Below are 20,490 nucleotides of genomic sequence, written 5' to 3'. Positions count from 1 at the left end.
ATTACCTAATGAACGAAATACGAGGGTACGGAATATCAGACCAACAGTGCGATTTGATTGTAGAGTTTCTAGAAAATAGAGCACACAGCATGTCATGCCCAACGATGGGAAGTCTTCCAATCACAGCCATGCCCCAAGGGAGTGTTATAGGACCATTACTCTTCACAATATACATAAGTGAACGAGTTGACAACGTCGGAAGTTCCATGAGCATTTTCGTTATGATTCTGCTGTATGCAAAGAAGTCGAAATGTTATAAACTTGTAGCGAAATGCGGAAGGCCTTCAGAGGATCAACGCCTGATGTGGGGAGTGGCAGGTGATCCTCAATATATACAAATTTAACTTGTTGGGAATATACACACACAAAGACACTTTACAATATGATTCCACGATTACAGAGCTATCACTGGCAGCAGTTAATTTCATAAAATATCTAGAAGTATGCCTACGGACAGGTTTGAAGTGGAGCGATGCCGAACAATTTACTTTCGGGTAATATATGTGCCAGACTGAGATTCACTGGAAGAATACTTTGGAAAACTAATCCATTAACAGAGGAAGTAGATTAGAAAACACTTCTTCTACATATTGCTTTGAAAAATGCGACAGCTTATGTTCTCAGTTAGTGCATTTAGGTGATTTGAAAGCTACTTAAAAAACAGACAGCAATGTTTTGTCTGCGTAAATGAGAAATCTCTGCACAAAAAGATCGACAACCAACTAAAAATCGTGTGTTTTCTTATATATTGCAGTAAAGTCAACGAAATGAAGCAGAATCTCACACACGGACAATATCATATAGGAATTACATAACACAAAAAACGCACTTGAAAATGGGAATCATTTCCCGAAACGCGTCGTGCGAAAAATAAAATAAAGAAAATCGTGATGGTAGCAGATGAGTTATTTATAAACAAATCTACTGTTTTCACAGTCGCAGGCTTTCAGAACCATTTATAATGGATCAAATCAGATCATGACAGTAGATTTAATTTTGTATGAAATCTATTTCCTAAGCGTAGACGAACCTGTTTCGTGGTAAACAAGAGGTAGTCCCAACAATGAGACATGTGTCAAAAGATCTGAAAGACATAGTTTTGAGTGTAAATACTGTGCTGATATGTAAGAACTATTAATGAATCTGTTTAGATAGATATGTTCACGCAATATAGAGCTCCGATTTTTTAAAAAGGTTCTTTTGGTTCGTTTTGCAGTAAATCCACCAATCGTGAGTAAGCGCCTTTGCAGACAGGTGAATATTTGGAATGATAAACAGTCTCCCACAACGACTGCGGATGTGACGTATACTGTGCTTATCGACCCCAGAAACAACAGTTCTTCCAATGAGAAAGGGCTGCCGTTGGATGGCATCGCAGAGGACGGCGCTTATGAGGGGGACCAACGCTGATGGCATAACCGTCGCCGCCTCCACATTTTTCTGGTGCCGCGGTGAGTTTGCTTAAGCCCGCGGCCGTCGTCTTGCGCATTTCTCTTGCGTTAATTCCGTCATTTCTTTGCGTCCCTCTCCGGTATTCCACTTGCACCTTGTCCCCTCGCGTCTCTGCTGATCCGGCTTTCCTATTCGTCTTCCCAGCCTCGCACCCCTCCTGCCTTTAACTCGGCTCTACGAATATTTTTTTTTTCGGAATTTCGCGTCCCCCTTAAGTAGCACTGCATCGTAACTGCTCCATAGTTTGAAGCGGCTCAGATTATACGGAGTTAGTGCGAGGGGGCGGGGGCGTTCACGTTTCGTGTATTTCATATAATGAGCACTTCTACTGAAAACAAAGTATATTTTAAAGAAGAAGCAGTATCTCGAAAATGTAATGACAAGTCTGCAGAGAAAAGACGTTCAGTTGAGCATAAATTGTAGCGTTATTACCCCCACCCTCCGCCTTACATTAAAAAAAAATACTCTAAAGGAAGAAATGCAACACCGTCAAGAACGATGTATTTCTGTTGACAAGTGAGAACACGGGTAGTTCGTCTTGCTAGGAGTATATGATAACAGATTCACACCAGATGAAACACACATGTAACATTAGAGTGTGCCAAAAGAGTCGCATAAATACACAGCTTACTCCTTTCCGGGGGTTTGCAAGCAGGGAAACGATCATAAAGATAGTGATAGTCCTAAGCATCATGGCATCGTGTGAAAGATAGCCCGAAACATCTTGGGCCTTTTGTTGGAATTCGGCATTAATTCTTGCGGATTACGGAGACAGAGGAGACAGAGTAAGTTTCCCGTTCGTCGTGACCCATACGTGTTCAGCTAGCAAGAGCTCTGGTGGTCTTGCTGGCCACGACAGTGGTTGTACACATCAATGAGCACACTGTGTCGCAGCAGCTGCATGCGGACGTGCATTGTCCTACTGAAAAAGCACGTCAACTTCCTATCGAAGGAACGGCAGCAGCTCTGGAACAATAGCCTGTGTAGTGTAGCGGGCACTGGGTACTTTACCCTGCAGAAACACCGAATGTGACCACAAGTCTTAACTGATGGTCCATCGCACACATGCTCCATAATATTTATCTCTGGGAGTTTGGTGGCCAGCGGAAGTTTTTAAACTCAGAAGAGTGTTTCTGAAGCCACTCTATAGAAATTCTGTACGTGTGGTTTGTCGCATTGTCCTGATGGAATTGCCCAAGTCCGTCGGAACGCACAATGGACATGAATGGATGCAGGTGATCAGACAGGATGCTTACGTACGTGTCACCTGTCAGAGTCGTATCTAGATGTAGCAGGGGTGCCATATCACTCCAACTGCATCACGCCCCACATCATTACAGAGCCTCCACCAGCTTGAAGACTCCCCTGCTGACATGCAAGGTCCATGGATTCATAGCGTTGTCTGCATACCCGCACACGTCCATCCGCTCGAGACAATTTGAAACGAGACTCATCCGACTAGGCAACATGTTTCCAGTCGTCAATGGTCCAATGTCGGTGATGACGAGACCAAGCGAGGCGGCGTAAAGCTTTGTGTCCTGCAGTCATCAAGCGTACACGAGTGGGCCTTCACTCCGAAAGCCCATATCGATGATGTTTCATTGAATGGTTCGCACGCTGACTCATGTTGATGGCCCAGCATTGAAGTCTGCAGCAGTATGCGGAAGGGTTGCACTTCCGTCACGTTGAACGATTCTCTTCAGCCGTCGTTGGGGCTGTTCTTGCCAGATATTTTTCCGGCCGGAGCGATGTCGGAGATTTAATGTAATACCGGATTCCTGATATTCACGGTACACTCGTGAAATGGTCGTACTGGAAAATTCGTGCGCCGGCTATAACACCACGTTCAAACCCACTTAAATCTTGATAATCTACAATTGTATCAGCAGTAACCGACCCAAAAATTGCGCCAGACACTTGTTATATAGGCGTTGCCCACCGCAGCGCCGTACTCTGCCTGCTTTCATATCTCTGTATTTGAATACCCATACCTATACCAGTTTCTTTGGTGCCACATAAATATGGTACATATCCTTCTAAGTGGGGGCAAAACATAATTCGACCAAAACGCAAGAAAAATAACGAAAATTACCAGGTGACTATAGGGTCAGTAAATCGCAGTATCTAAAATCTTGGAGTACATAGTTCATGAATATTTTAGGTATTACATCAAATTTATTACATCCACTATAAATGCCAAGCAGGCTTCCGAAAACACCATATTAAAGGAACTGCACTATTCGAGATGACTGACGACATCAATCATACCAAGCACAGACGTGAAGAGACCGTCCCAATAGCTACCTGATTTGAACTAGACTCTTAAGTATTTGATTTCGATATTTTATTAATATGAAACAGCTGATTTTCCCAAACAGTGTAAAACTGAAGTTCTATAGGTACCCCAAAAGCAGTCATTTGTGGGTCGAAATTGTCATAATAGAAAAATGTTCTGTATGGAGTGCTTTGCCGGCCGAAGTGGCCGTGCGGTTAAAGGCGCTGCAGTCTGGAACCGCAAGACCGCTACGGTCGCAGGTTCGAATCCTGCCTCGGGCATGGATGTTTGTGATGTCCTTAGGTTAGTTAGGTTTAACTAGTTCTAAGTTCTAGGGGACTAATGACCTCAGCAGTTGAGTCCCATAGTGCTCAGAGCCATATGGAGTGCTTTGGAGTTCTGTCCTTCGTCCACTTCTTTCCTCATTGTATTCCTCATTGTATATCGATGATATTGCACCTGTGCTTCACTCACGTAACTATCGCACATATTTCGTAAAAGACGCGATGTCTCAGGAACAGTGATCTCAGCAAGATGTTGTAATGAATGAGAAAAATGTGCCTCGAGCGTTATTTCTTTTGTTAATGATTACTGGTTTCGATGTTCCCAGCAGATATTTCAGATGTGAATGACGTAAAATTAATGTATCTCACCGCACTATTGACAAACTGCACCTTGCGGTGCCAAAACTGAAGATGGTCTGATGTACAGATCGAAATCGGTAATTATGAATGAAAACACATACGAAACTGGTGTAATATTAACAAGTGTTATCTTTGGAAACCAACTGAGCTACTCTGTGGATACACAAGTTTAGAATCTTCGATACTATAAAAATCTCACAGCCACTCATGTCTGTCTCTGTACATATAGTTGTCGTGACAGCCAAAAACCTGTTTGCGAAATCAAATAGTAAATATTGTACAATATTACACCAGTGTAGTGTATGTCCTTATTCACTATGTATAACAAATTCTACCGAGAGCTTACTCAACAGTCAATGAATCCGAAACGAGAGATCATTAGTGAAATAAATAGTGATCTAGACGGTGTTTCCGCATTTATTTCCGCTTATATGCTGACGATATCCAGATATACACAAGTGTCTATCCCGACACTGCCGCCGTGTCAGGTATGAATAACGATATTTATTTAGTGTCACGATGGGTACAAAACTTGGGTTTCATACACTTAGAAGTCGCACGCTGGTCATTCTGTATCTTTATACTCGTACACGTCCATCAGCTCCATGCAATTTGCAATGACACTTGTCCCACCAGGCTACATGTTTCCAGTCATTAGCAGTCCAATGTTCAATGACGGGCCCTGGCGAGGTGTAAACCTTTGTGTCGTGCAGTCATCAAGGGTAGCCTACATGAGTGTGGCTATACCAATGATGTTTCGTTGAATGGTTCGCACTCTGACACTTTTTGGTAGCCCACCATTTAAATCTGGAGCAAGTTGCGGAAGGGTTGCACTGCTGTCACGTTGAACGATTCTATTCAGTCGTCTTTGGCCCCGTTCTTGCAGCATCTTTTTTCCGGCAGCAGCGATGTTGGAGATTCGATGTTTTACTGTATTCCTGATATTCACGGTACACTCGTGAAATGGTTGTACGGGAAAATCCCTATTTCATCGCTATCCCAGAGGTGCTGTGTCCCATCGCTCGTGCACCGGCTATAACACCACATTCAAACTCACTAAAATCTTGACAACCTCCGATTGTAGCAGCAGTCAGCGATCTAACAAATGCGCCAGACACTTGTTGTCTTATATAGGCGTTGCGCCGGCCGGAGTGGCCGAGCGGTTCTAGGCGCTACAGTCTGGAACCGCGCGACCGCTACGGTCGCAGGTTCGAATACTGCCTCGGGCATGGATGTGTGTGATGTCCTTAGGTTGGTTAAGTTTAAGTAGTTCTAAGTTCTAGGGGACTGATGACCACAGCAGTTAAGTCCCATAGCGCTCAGAGCCAAAAATCGGGTCAGTAGCGCCCAGGAAATTTTTGAGGGGCTTGAACTGGTTGATGAGAATTTTCTGTGCTCTATTGTGACTGGAGATGAAACGTAGGTAGCTCATTACACGTCTGATGAGAAAAGACAGTTGTCATAGTGCCGTCACGCCAATTCCCCAGCTACGATTTTGTGAGACGCGGATAACCTCAAAAGAAACATTCAAAATAAAAGGAATGGAATATTAATGAGAGGAATGTGCTTGTTGCAAGACAATACCCATCCTCACACTGCCTTAACTCTTGCACTCATTTGGTTGAGATGTTCTGAAACCCCATATTTCCCTGCTTTGGCACCTTCAGATTATTATCTTTTTACCTCCACACCAGTGGAGCTAAATTTTCAACCTACGAGCAGGTGCAGAAAGAGGTTGTGAAGTGGTGTAAGGAGATAACAGGAGAGTTGTCCGAGGAGGGCATAAAGAAGCTTGTGCCATGGCTTGCAACGTTATGAGTATGTAGGTGAGCTAATTGGTCGCCGAGAATTGTTACAAGGTACGATGAATTTGAAGTAAAGTTGAATGCTAGCAGGCCTGTGGCTCAGGGCCGGCCGCAGCAGCTGCTCCAAGCCAGCCAGGGGTGAAAACGAGCAGTGCAGCTGGATGTGAGAAAATCCCAAAAGAGGGGAGCTGGACTATGGTCGCTCGCATAGAAGAATGCGAAATGACCAGCAACAGAGGAATGTCAGACAAGCTGAAAGAGGGCTTCTTACAGCTCTTCAAGTCTATAATAATTTACAATCAAATATTAATGCAGATATGAATACTTCAGTGGTCGCAGAAAACTGAGGCACATCCAATGAAACAACAATATTTCGGTAACTTTAAAACTACAGAAGTTAATATTTCACAGCGATTAAGCATTTACACAATGAACCTCTGATTTAAAAACTTTTCGCTTCATGTGATTTCTACAAATTATATCTCAGATGATAGCATTGCATGAAAGCTATCATTCCGGAAAGCCACACATCTATATCTATTTTATAGATTGACTTACGTCTTTGATATATTATTTGCTATGGAAATGTTTGTCAGAACGTCATAGTTGCCACAGTTACACAGCAAAGAAATACAGCGTGAATACCTCATATTTTGACATGTTTGTGTATTTATATAATGAACTATTTATTATTTTGCCAGTCAAATGTTGATTGCATGGGCTTTAAAAAACTATGATAATTTAAATGATGTGTACCACATGGGTTAGCGGACACCACAATTGAAATACAACCAAAAGACACTTCTCTCAAGAAAGCACAAATTATTGTTTAACCAAAATTTAACGTGGTTTCGTTCTCATTTAATGTGAGCGCAGTTGGACAAGAGTACTAGCTTATTTATTTATGAACAAAGGTTTATTTGTAAGGTCTGCGTGTGATTATTTAAATATTGTTGTAGAACGTTAGTTTCTTCTGCGAAAGTGGTCATGTTGAATGAAATCGTGTCTGTGGAATGTAATAATGATGTATTTTTGGTGGGGGCGGCCTTCAGTCAATGGAAAAGCAGACAGTAGCGGAACACCACAGCAATCAAGTGGAGACTGGGACGTATCGAGTGAAGAGCCAAAAGGAGCGATTCAGGACACTTTGTGTCAGGTGCTGGAAGAAGGCAGACGAGCCTAAGGTAACCTGCACGATTCAGTCATATAGATAACTGATTCTGGGTGGTGGACAGCCGCTCCAATACTCTGACTTTTGAAGGAACTCAAACTCATGCTATTACGGAATCAGGGATAGACAACGTATGAGTTATCATTCTTTTTGTTGTGTGTGTTAATTTGTGAATAATCACGTTGAACTCTGAACTGTTTTGAGATGTGATTACGAAATGACCTCAGTTGCTGTGTATCTTTGATAAGTATTTTCGAGGTTTGGGGATTTTGCTACCACTCTTGTAACGCTCTCAATGTAACTTTATTGCATTTGATAAGGGCATTTCCTGTCACTATTTAATAGAATATCGTAAGACCACTTGACGTTTCTTTGAGATGTCGTTTCTTGAGTAAACATTATTCAACATAAGTATCTGTCGTCTACATTAGTTACCGACTTTAGAAAAGAACCCTTGTTATCAAGTTACTCATTTAACTCCTGTTTAGTATTCCTGTATATTTTATTAACTCGCAATTCTAGTCAGTGCATAAACTATTTGATTGCAGGATCACAGCTACAGATTATTATTCGCAGCGAATTAGCTGCAGGCCATGGAAGCAGACGTACACTGCTCGACCATACGTCAAGCTATATCTTTTTAACAGAGCCATGCTTAACCCAAGTGCCTAAAGTACGAGTAACTTCAGGGAAAGATACAGTTGGTTTGCTTGTACAGGACGCTCTTAGGAAGAGCAACTGCTCAGCAGTAAAAATTAGGTACCGTCACAAGCTCTCCAGATACATTGAACAGGATGGTGTTTATCTGGAAAAATGGGGAACAAATTTTTTCAAGTACACTTTTTATAAAAAAATATAAAAATTTAGTGAACTTACTTCCTGAAGACGCCTCGTATTTGACGCGGCTGTATTATTTTGCACGGTGAAGTGAACAATGTATCTCTCCTTTGGGGCGTTAGTTACATTGCTTTAGCATGCCCTTGCGGAAACCGTGGTTACCATATTCAAGACAGTCGTGGGATGGCGACCAACTCAAGCAGCAATGTCGCAGAATGATAAACCATAATCTCGATTAGCCTCGATCCTGGAGCTGTCGAACTGCGACACTAGCTGATAGTTTCTCCTTACAGCATCTACATCTACATCTACATCTACATGATTACTGTGCAATTCCATTCCTGAGCAGCACGCGGGAAAAACGAACACCTAAACCTTTCTGTTCGAGCTCTGATTTCTCTTATTTTATTTTGATGATCATTCCTACCTATGTAGGTTGGGCTCAACAAAATATTTTCGCAATCGGAAGAGAAAGGTCGTGACTGAAAGTTCGTAAATAGATCTCGACGCGACGAAAAACGTCATTGCTTTAATGACTTCCATCCCAACTCGCATATCATATCTGCCACACTCTCTCCCCTATTACGTGATAATATAAAACGAGCTGCCTTTTTTGCAACCTTTCGATGTCCTCCGTCAATCCCACCTGGTAAGGATCCCACACCGCGCAGCAATATTCTAACAGAGGACAAACGAGTGTAGTGTAAGCTGTCTCTTTAGTGGACTTGTTGCATCTTCTAAGTGTCCTGCCAATAAAACGCAACCTTTGGCTCGCCTTCCCTACAATATTGTCCATGTGGTCTTTCCATTCGAAGTTGTTCATAATTTTAACACCCAGGTACTTAGTTGAATTGACAGTCTTGAGAATTGTACTATTTATCGAGTAATCGAATTCCAACGGATTTCTTTTGGAACTCATGTGGATAACCTCACACTTTTCGTTATTTAGCGTCAACTGCCACCTGCCACACCATACAGCAATCTTTTCTAATTCGCTTTGCAACTGATACTGGTCTTCGGATGACCTTACTAGACGGTAAATTACAGCATCATCGGCGAACAACCTAAGAGAACTGCTCAGATTGTCACCCAGGTCATTTAGGTCATTTATATAGATCAGGAACAGCAGAGGTCCCAGGACGCTTCCCTGGGGAACACCTGATATCACTTTAGTTTTACTCGATGATTTGCCGTCTATTACTACGAACTGCGACCTTCCTGACAGGAAATCACGAATCCAGTCGCACAACTGAGACGATACCCCATAGGCCCGCAGCTTGATTAGAAGTCGCTTGTGAGGAACGGTGTCAAAAGCTTTCCGGAAATCTAGAAATACGGAATCAACTTGAGATCCTCTGTCACTAACGGCCATTACTTCGAGCGAATAAAGAGCTAGCTGCGTTGCACAAGAACGATGTTTTCTGAAACCATGCTGATTACGTATCAATAGATCGTTCCCTTCGAGGTGATTCATAATGTTTGAATACAGTATATGCTCCAAATCCCTACTGCAAACCGACATCAATGATATATGTAGGCACAACCAATATTTAAGAAAAAATTATAAACTTCATTATGGTTTCCAATAATCATAATGTAATCAGTTTCACTTCTATCTATTTCGTGGAGTTGTACTGAAGTCCTAATCATTTGTATATCCGAGGATATGGTACAGTCCATTGTAATTTAACGTTCCCTGAGTGCCGCTTTATTATTTTGCAGTATTAATGGCCAGCTGTATTCATCTTCTGTCCATTAAGTCGGGATTTTATTCCTGGTGCATTAGCGATGTCAGTACAGTGACAACGGTGTCAAGTCGGACTAATAACCAAAAATAACAGTTGTGCATTCAACAAGTCACGTGTGAGCAGGCAGTGTTAAGTAGCGGACGTGCGACTACCGTGTGTCAACGTTGTTGTGGAGTAACGAAATTATCTTCTCTGAATCAAGTATTCAAGACATTCTCCAGACTGTATCGAAGAAGAGGTAAGAAGTATATCGCGTTCACCTTGACTCGCGAACAGAAATATACGCTTGGACGCCCGCCGCGACTCGACTGAAATGTAAGACGCGGACAACCCTTTTCTGGAAAAAACACTACTTGCCAGGAGACAAGGGGTTATTAATATAAGCTTATTACAAAACAACAAAGTGCAGAAGGGGTCTCGGATGGTTCACCAAGACTGAAGAAGGTGCGAATGCGATGCGCGACTTGAACATCCCAAAGAAGGACTTTTCTGACAGTTAGGCTGTGTGAACATTCTGCGCTTTGTACTGAGGGAGGGAGTATCTGGAATAGCTGAAGCATCAAATCCACAATCTCAATCTTGCTCTGTCTTTTATTAATTCAGTATCGAAACTTTTTGGACACAGTGATTATGTTCAAATCTCTCTTTCTCGATCTCATACACACACACACACACACACACACACACAGACACACACACACACGTAATTTTATTACACATTCAGGACTTCATGTATGGAGTTGATGGGGCTCTCTCACTTAGCAGACACTGTCTATCTGGCCTCCACGAAATTTTTTGTGTATTATTCTCTTGATGTTCTGAGCTCGTTCATCACGCCTATGACCAGCAAAGACTTGACAATTTCCCAGTCACGTGGTATGCCAAGCAATCACATACGCTCTAGCGGCAAAAGCATAACCCCGCCAACACAGCAGCTTCATTTTCCTTTCAATGTCCATGACTGAATTAATTTTCATTGTTGACGACAATGTATCCATATGTCCATACTGATGCTACTACTATACTACACTCAACAGGTTTGGAAACACCTGTTGATTATAGACAATGGAATAAATTATGACAGTCCATTTTATTGTTTTCTAAATGTTTATTAAGTTCAAACAGTGCACATGTAAATGCAACTATTAAATGTTAGGTTCCTCAGAAGTAGCCACCCTTTTTTTTTAATCCTGCATTGCATACTCTCGGCATGATATGTGTCAGTTTTGCCAGGGTTTCAGTTGGAATTATTCTCCATTCTTGCAACAGTTCTTTCCACAACTGTGTCCTATTCATGACTCCCCATATTCGGATCCTCCTGTCCAACTCATTCCATAGTTGCTCGATTGCGTTACAAACAGGGGGACTGGGGAGGCCATGCCATGTTTTTCAAAATTTTCAGAATCTCTAGAGATATCGTGTTGATGTTCTTGTGGTCTTCAGTCCAAAGATTGGTTTGATCCATCTCTCCGTGCTACTCTATCCTGTGCAAGCCTCTTCATCTCCGAGTAACTACCGCAACCTACATCCCTCTGAGTCTGCTTACTGTATTCATCTCATGGTCTTTACCATTTTTACCCCCCCACGCTTCCCTCCGATACTAAATTGGTGATCCCTTGATGTTTCAGAATGTGTCCTACTAACCGATACCTTCTTTTGGTCAGGTTGTACCACAAATTCCTCTAGCACCACATTTCGAAAGCTTCTATTCTCTTCTTATCGTATATGTTTCACTTCCGCACATGGCTACACTCCATACAAATACTCTGAGAAAGGACCTCCTGATAATTAAATCTATACTCGTTGTTAACAAATTTCTCTTCTTCAGAAACGCTTTTCTTACCATTGCTAGTCAAACCTCACATAGTTCTAACAGAAGCGGGCTGTATATTTCGGGTCGTTGTCTTGCTGCAAGAGAAACTCTTTCCCAATCGGACGCAAAACAGATACTTTGACTTGACACTGGAGAATTTGATGATAATCCTTTTTGTTTCATTTTGCCATCTACTTTCTCCAAAAATAATCCCCACACTATTACAGAATCCCCACCATGCTTCACAGTTGGAATTACGAAGTACTCAAGCATTCATGGGGTAAACGGCTTGCGAAATGACAGCGATTACTCCCGAACATTTCGAGCTTGCATCCATCAGTGAATAAGGGTTTTCCAATTCCCTGCTGTGCAGTGTAGGTGTGTCGTAGCTTATTGCAGCTTTGTTGCCTTGCAATAGTTTCTTTACTGCTACATGATCCTGGAGGTTGTTTTCTGCTAGGGGCCATCTCACTCTTACGCACTCACTGATGTATTCCTTGTTGCGTTTAGTTCAGCAGTCAATTCACCGACAGTCAGAATGAGATTTTCACTCTGCAGAGGAGTGTGCCCTGATGTGAAACTTCCTGGCACATTTTTAACTGTGTGCCGGACCGAGACTCGAACTCGGGACCTTTGCCTTTCGCGGGCAAGTGCTCTACCAACTGAGCTACCCAGGCACGACTCACGCCCCGTCCTCACAGCTTTACTTCTGCGAGTACCTTGTGTAATACCTTCCAAACTTTACAGAAGCTCTCCTGCCAGGAAGTTTCAAAAAAATGGCACAAATGGCTCTTTTGGGACTTAACTTCTGAGGTCATCAGTCCCCTAGAGCTTAGAACTACTTAAACCTAACTAACCTAAGGACATCACACACATCCATGCCCGAGGCAGGATTCGAACCTGCAACCGTAGCGGTCGCGCGGTTCCAGACTGTAGCGCCTAGAACCGCTCGGCCACTCCGGCCGGCAGGAAGTTTCAGTTTTCAATCTGTTACGTTTATTGGTCACTACCAAACATTTTTTTCTGAAGGACTGACACATTTCAGGATGCCCCTGAAGGAGAACGATCATCACAGTATCCTGTATCTCGCTGCCAGTGTATAGTCTTGACAGCTCCGTTCATGGAAACCTCTTATTTCTTTTATATTTGTCGGGCCCCATTGCCTTCTTGGTGCAAAATGATTATCTCAGCCGCGGATCACACGGAATCTGGCATTTTGCGGCCATTTTCAATTACTTTCGCTGCGTTTATTGCCTTCTTTCGTGGTATGTCCTACTTTCATACAAACGGAACTACAACAGAAGAAATTATAAGCAACGTACCTCTAGACCAGGGCGTCCCAACCTTTTCAGCTGGCGGACCCCTTTTTCAGTCGAAAATCCATGGCGAACTCCTAGTCAGTCAGGAGCGCAGTAACTTTAAATTTCAGAGCGAAACCCATGGGAACTGAAAGCTTCTTAATGCAAGTGCCATGTTCCTTTACTCCCTTTGTTCAGCACAATATAGCCTGATTAAAATTACTTGGTAATTGAAATTTCACACGATGGAGCTGTCTTTCTCCAAGAGCAATCAACGTCACGTCCAAACTGTTCGTTGCTGACAAGCTGCCGCTTATGGTCTGTTCACTTCCACTATTTGGCTACTGTTGTGTAAGGAGCATGCATATTTCGTAACAGTCGTGTGTGTGTGGGTGTGGGTGTGCGTGTGTGTGGTTTTTCGTGAAATCCGAAGCAAAATGTTCATGTGTACGCAAATTCTTCCTTTGGTCGTCCTCCCTCCTCATTCATTTCAACTGGAAACTTCCCGTGTTGTGAAGGCAATGCACCCTTCTTCAATGATCCTGACTTCAGCCACCGATCCATGTTAGAAGTAGTAAACTGGTCAAAAATCGACTTATGAAATAGGTAGTGAACTGACAAAGCAAGTTTAACATTTAATGATGCCTGGGGCCGCATACGTGGCAGCGAGCGCTGTGATTGGTCGACAAAGCTCGCTCCGCGCATGCGTAAAAGGTTTCATCGCATATAGCGCCGTGAGCCGGTGCACAAACGACCCCTGTATTGTTGCTATACAGTCGATCAGAGAAGCCGCATTCTCCGTCACTAAACTGCGTATACGTTCTCACTTAGGAACGGCAAAGACTGCTTGGGGATACGACTTGAAGTAAAAGTACACATGTTTCTCACACGAAAAAAAAAAAAAAAACAGTGATGAATAAGATTTTCACATTTTTATTCAATAATTTTTGTCATTATTTTACACGATTTGGTGAAAGGTGGCCGCGGACGCCCTAGAAAGAGCCGGCGGACCCCTAAGGGGTCCGCGGACCACAGGTTGGGAAGCCCTGCTCTAGACAGTCGTACCGGTCGTACCACCTACTGGCGTCACCTGGCGTCTTCAGTAGAAGAACTTGGACAGGTAAAATAGCTTATACAAAACTAAGCAATGCGAATATTTACCTGTGAATACTATAGGTGTCATTGTTAATCGTTACTGGAACGTACTATTTTGTAACATAGATCACTCCCATTTTTCTCCGTTGTAGTGCGCACCACGATGTTTCCAAACTTATGTAGGGTAGTGCACATATGAACTGACCTAAAATTTGTCCGTTTTTGCACGCCGAGCTGTCGCGAAATCTTATACTGCTAAAGCACTTCTATTCAAAGTGGCACAGCTTCCATAAACGGATTCGGTTTCTACCGAGGTACTAGTGGCAAGAGGGGAAAAAAAGGGAAGGAAAGCCTCGCCTAGGGAAACAAGACGATAAGCCGTCTCGCCTGCGTATCGCGAGACGGGAAGTGACGTCCGCGCAGCACAAGCGACTACGGGGAGCCCTTCGCCACTCGCGCAAAACAAATTGGATTTGCGTGGGAAACGCGGGCGCGATACACAGCGGCGCCCGTGCCAGCGCCGGCAACAATGTAATCCCCTTAACGTAGCCTGCGAGCTGGTAGCTGCGAGCCGGTAGCGGCCACCGGGGATTCCCCGCGCGTCTTCCTCACTCGCCGGCGGCAGACGTCTCGGAATTAGTTGATAAACAGCTTGAGCCGCCGGGGAATTGCGAGGGGCGGCAGGCGAGCCCCGGCGCTCGCCCCGGCTGCAGAATGCTGAGTCGTTCCTTAGGGGGTTCCCACCGAAGAAGCGCGGGCGCCAGTAAAAATTCCGGCACACTCGGCGTTTAAGTCGAGATTATGTAAGAGGGCAGATCTGCCATTACGATATTTTCGTTCCAGCTAATTCCTCAAGCTCTCGGGCTGAGTGCGGCATGCTGCTTGACCTAAACTCAGAGTATTACTTGAAATGAAGAAGAGGAAGGAGAACAAAACGTGAGTACAAAATCCATAAAAAAAACATACCTCAGTTGCTATGTCAGCTAGAACTTACAATACATTCCTGAATATTACGCGATATTGAATGGATTATCGCGTAACAGCTCTTGATAACGTCGCCAGGTCACGAAAACCGTGGGACGCTCGACTTTACTCAACATTTTAGGGCGTGGATGCTGCTAGAACACATCTCGTATCGCTTTCTCTACACAGCGTGTTACAAAAAGGTACGGCCAAACTTTCAGGAAACATTCCTGACACATAAATAAAGAAAAGATGTTATGTGGGCATGTGTCGGGAAACGCTTACTTTCCGTGTTAGAGTTCATTTTAGTTTCGTCAGTATGTACTGTACCTCCTCGATTCACGTAAGCAGCTCGTGGTCGTGCGGCAGCGTTCTCGCTTCCCACGCCCGGGTTCCCGGGTTCGATTCCCGGCGGGGTCAGGGATTTTCTCTGCCTCGTGATGACTGGGTGTTGTGTGATGTCCTTAGGTTAGTTAGGTTTAAGTAGTTCTAAGTTCTAGGGGACTGATGACCATAGATGTTAAGTCCCATAGTGTTCAGAGCCATTTGAACCATTTCCTCGATCCACCGCTAGTTGGCCCAATTGAAGGAAGGTAATGTTGACTTCGGTGCTTGTGTTGACATGCGACTCATTGCTCTGCAGTTCTGTGAACGTTTGGGCAGGCATTGTTGGTGATGTCTTCATTGGGCCCCATGTTCTTCCACCTACGCTCAATGGAGCACGTTATTATGATTTCACACTGGATACTCTACCTGTGCTGCTAGAACATGTGCCTTTACAAGTACGACAAAACATGTGGTTCACGCACGAAGGAGCTCCTGCACATTTCAAAAATGGTTCAAATCGCTCTGAGCACTATGGGACTCAACTGCTGTGGTCATCAGTCCCCTAGAACTTAGAACTACTTAAACCTAGCTAACCTAAGGACATCACACACATCCATGCCCGAGGCAGGATTCGAACCTGCACATTTCAGTCGAAGTGTTCGTACGCATCTCAACAACAAATTCGGTGACCGATGGATTGGTAGAGGCGGACCAATTCCATGGCCTCCACGCTCTCCTGACCTCGACCCTCTTGACTTTCATTTATGGGGGCATTTGAAAGTTCTTGTCCACGCAACCCCGGTACCAAATGTACAGACTCTTCGTGCTCGTATTGTGGACGGCTGTGATACAATACGCCATTCTCCAGGGCTGCATCAGCGCATCAGGGATTCCTGCATATATCCTCGCTAACGGAGGACATTTTGAACATTTCCTGTAACAAAGTGTTTGAAGTCACGCTGGTACGTTCTGTTGCTTTATGTTTCCATTCCATGATTCATGTGATTTGAAGAGAAGTAATAAAATGAGCTCTAACATGGAAAGTAAGCATTTCCGGACACATGTCCACATAACATATTTTCTTTCTTTGTGTGTGAGGAATGTTTCCTGAAAGTTTGGCAGTACCTTTTTGTAACAGCCTGTATAAAAAATACGCTAGCTCGTTCGAGTGCGCACCCTATCAATGGTCTCAACAGTTTTTTCACCGAAGTAGATGATGATGATTATGATGATGATGACGGGAATTGCTTGGGGGCACCACGGTGTTGTGTACAAACATACGATGATACGAGTGAGTTGAAAGCAGCTTTAGTGGACCACACCCCACACCGTGGTTCAGGTCGAAAAAAATCGATTTTCTGTTTTCGTCATATTTCGATAGATTATGGTTTTATTTACACTCCTGGAAATGGAAAAAAGAACACATTAACACCGGTGTGTCAGACCCACCATACTTGCTCCGGACACTGCGAGAGGGCTGTACAAGCAATGATCACACGCACGGCACAGCGGACACACCAGGAACCGCGGTGTTGGCCGTCGAATGGCGCTAGCTGCGCAGCATTTGTGCACCGCCGCCGTCAGTGTCAGCCAGTTTGCCGTGGCATACGGAGCTCCATCGCAGTCTTTAACACTGGTAGCATGCCGCGACAGCGTGGACGTGAACCGTATGTGCAGTTGACGGACTTTGAGCGAGGGCGTATAGTGGGCATGCCGGAGGCCGGGTGGACGTACCGCCGAATTGCTCAACACGTGGGGCGTGAGGTCTCCACAGTACATCGATGTTGTCGCCAGTGGTCAGCGGAAGATGCACGTGCCCGTCGACCTGGGACCGGACCGCAGCGACGCACGGATGCACGCCAAGACCGTAGGATCCTACGCAGTGCCGCAGGGGACCGCACCGCCACTTCCCAGCAAATTAGGGACACTGTTGCTCCTGGGGTATCGGCGAGGACCATTCGCAACCGTCTCCATGAAGCTGGGCTACGGTCCCGCACACCGTTAGGCCGTCTTCCGCTCACGCCCCAACATCGTGCAGCCCGCCTCCAGTGGTGTCGCGACAGGCGTGAATGGAGGGACGAATGGAGACGTGTCGTCTTCAGCGATGAGAGTCGCTTCTGCCTTGGTGCCAATGATGGTCGTATGCGTGTTTGGCGCCGTGCAGGTGAGCGCCACAATCAGGACTGCATACGACCGAGGCACACAGGGCCAACACCCGGCATCATGGTGTGGGGAGCGATCTCCTACACTGGCCGTACACCACTGGTGATCGTCGAGGGGACACTGAATAGTGCACGGTACATCCAAACCGTCATCGAACCCATCGTTTTACCATTCCTAGACCGGCAAGGGAACTTGCTGTTCCAACAGGACAGTGCACGTCCGCATGTATCCCGTGCCACCCAACGTGCTCTAGAAGGTGTAAGTCAACTACCCTGGCCAGCAAGATCTCCGGATCTGTCCCCCATTGAGCATGTTTGGGACTGGATGAAGCGTCGTCTCACGCGGTCTGCACGTCCAGCACGAACGCTGGTCCAACTGAGGCGCCAGGTGGAAATGGCATGGCAAGCCGTTCCACAGGACTACATCCTGCATCTCTACGATCGTCTCCATGGGAGAATAGCAGCCTGCATTGCTGCGAAAGGTGGATATACACTGTACTAGTGCCGACATTGTGCATGCTCTGTTGCCTGTGCCTATGTGCCTGTGGTTCTGTCAGTGCGATCATGTGATGTATCTGACCCCAGGAATGTGTCAATAAAGTTTCCCCTTCCTGGGACAATGAATTCACGGTGTTCTTATTTCAATTTCCAGGAGTGTAAGTATTCTGAGAAGGACTTTGCTGAAAAATTTTTTTCGAGCATTTAAAGGGCATTTTCCGACCACATATGTTTATGTGTCACGCCCACTTTTCTGTCACTCACTGTCAACCCACCCACTGTCAACTCTAAGCCAAATGGAGATGCCATTACTAGCAAAATAGAATGTGTAGGCCATGTTCAAAAATGTTTGGCAACAAGGCTGAGAAAACTAACTGTTGATATGAGAGGAAAAAAATTAAAAGATGGAAAATTGTTGACCGGACAGGATCAGTTAACTAAAAGTGAAATAGAAGGTAGGTAGGTAGTTAGTGTTTAACGTCCCGTCGACAACGAGGTCATTAGAGACGGAGCGCAAGCTCGGGTTAGGGAAGGATTGGGAAGGAAATCGGCCGTGCCCTTTCAAAGGAACCATCCCGGCATTTGCCTGAAACGATTTAGGGAAATCACGGAAAACCTAAATCAGGATGGTTGGAGACGGGATTGAACCGTCGTCCTCCCGAATGCGAGTCCAGTGTGCTAACCACTGCGCCACCTCGCTCGGTGTGAAATAGAAAACTTGCAAGTATATTAGTGGGCAGGCAATTAGGAGAAATAAAGAAAATCTGGGGGCATTGAAGAGAGATGTTTGGGCCATATTCTTCCATAAGTCCTCTACTGATGATAAGCCATGTGATGAATCGTGTCCATCAGGAGAAAATTCGTGGTGCAAATACAATAGGGCTAAGGAACTGGAGAATCTTATTCTCACCAGCATTCTCTTCCTGCTGCTGGTATTACAGCAATTAAACCTATTTTCAGGGACTTGGCTCATTCTGAACTTCTAAGGAAACGTCTGCATGGGCAGACACAGAACGCAAATGAATGTTTCAACAGCATAATTTGGAACCGCCTTCCTAAAACTGTATTTGTACTCCTGCATACACTGAAACCAGGAATTCACGATGCTATTATTACATTCAGTTGTGGTAATATTGGAAAGTGTTGGGTACTGAAAAAGCTGGGAATTAATCCTGATGAAAATATGATCACTGGGCTTTAACATTGCGATAAAATGAGGATAGCACCCTCGTCATAGGAGGCAAACGCATGTACTTTCCACCAATTCGATAACCCGGTCTGCAGCTAAGTACCCGTTCCAACCTCACAACCAGTGTTTCATATGAGCAAAGAGACGAAAAGCAGAGGGAGTCTCAGCTGTAAGCTGGATAATCAAACTTTTTCATCGAAAACTCTGCAGGAGCGTCTTTGTTGCAGCTGCAGTGTGCGGCTGAGCAATATCACGAAGAAGGACGCTGCCATAATGACACAATTCCTCTCTGTTTGTCCTGAATCGCCCTTCGTAGACAATTTTCTCGATTCATCTGATCCACTTGTTGAACAAGATCATCGATTGACATGTGCTTCCTTCACTGACCGCCTGTAACCTGAAAGTCGGTGCGTCCTGCTGGGAAGTCCCTGCATCACTGCCGCACATTACTGTCACCCTTGACAGTGATGTTATGTAGGTTGCGTGAGGTCAGGCGGAACCCATTAGCATGAAGAAATCGAATGACAGCTCGCACTTCACAGTTGGGGGCAAACTCTACTGTTCTACTCACCCTTTTTAAGTGCCCACTGTGTGCTCCGAACTAAAAATTTCAACATGGCACGACCAACAAACGTACCGGAGACAAAGCACAACATGTTTTCACAAAGCTTCATCGGATTTTGATTTCCCAATACTGATGCACCAAAGAAATTGGTATATACAACCGTATTCAAATACAGAGAGATATGGAAACAGGCTGAATACGGAACTGCGGTCGGCAACGCCTGTATAAAATACCAAGTGTCTGGCGCCGTTTTTAGATCGGTTGCTGCTGTCACAATGGTAGGTTATCAAGATTTAAGTAAGTTTGAACGTGATGTTATAGTCGGCGCACGACCGATGAGACACAGTATCTCCGAGGTAGTGATGAAGTACGACCATTTCACGCGTGTTCCGTGAATATAGGAGTCTGCTAAAACATCAAATCTCCCACATCGCTGCGGCTGGAAAAAATCCCTCCGAGAACGGGACCAATGACGACTGACGAGAATCGTGAAACGTGACAGAAGTGCAACCCTACTGCAAACTGCTGCAAATTTCAATGCTGGGCCATCAACAAGTGCCAGCGTGCGAACTATTCAATGAAGCATCATTGATACGGGCATTCGGAGCCGAAGGCCCACACGTTTCCCCTTGATGAGTGCACGACAAA

At 44.7% G+C, this 20,490-nt stretch overlaps 1 non-coding gene across 1 annotated transcript; it reads right to left on the bottom strand.

The window, feature by feature from the left end:
• Positions 1–12,347: 12,347 nt before the first annotated feature.
• Positions 12,348–12,422, bottom strand: Trnas-cga. The gene has a single exon. It is a non-coding gene; the product is annotated as a tRNA-Ser (tRNA).
• Between the last annotated feature and the right edge of the window lie 8,068 nt (positions 12,423–20,490).

This window comes from Schistocerca americana, chromosome 5, assembly GCF_021461395.2.
Source record: "Schistocerca americana isolate TAMUIC-IGC-003095 chromosome 5, iqSchAmer2.1, whole genome shotgun sequence".
Lineage (NCBI taxonomy): Eukaryota > Metazoa > Arthropoda > Insecta > Orthoptera > Acrididae > Schistocerca > Schistocerca americana.
This window is presented reverse-complemented; position numbering and strand designations above follow the sequence as displayed.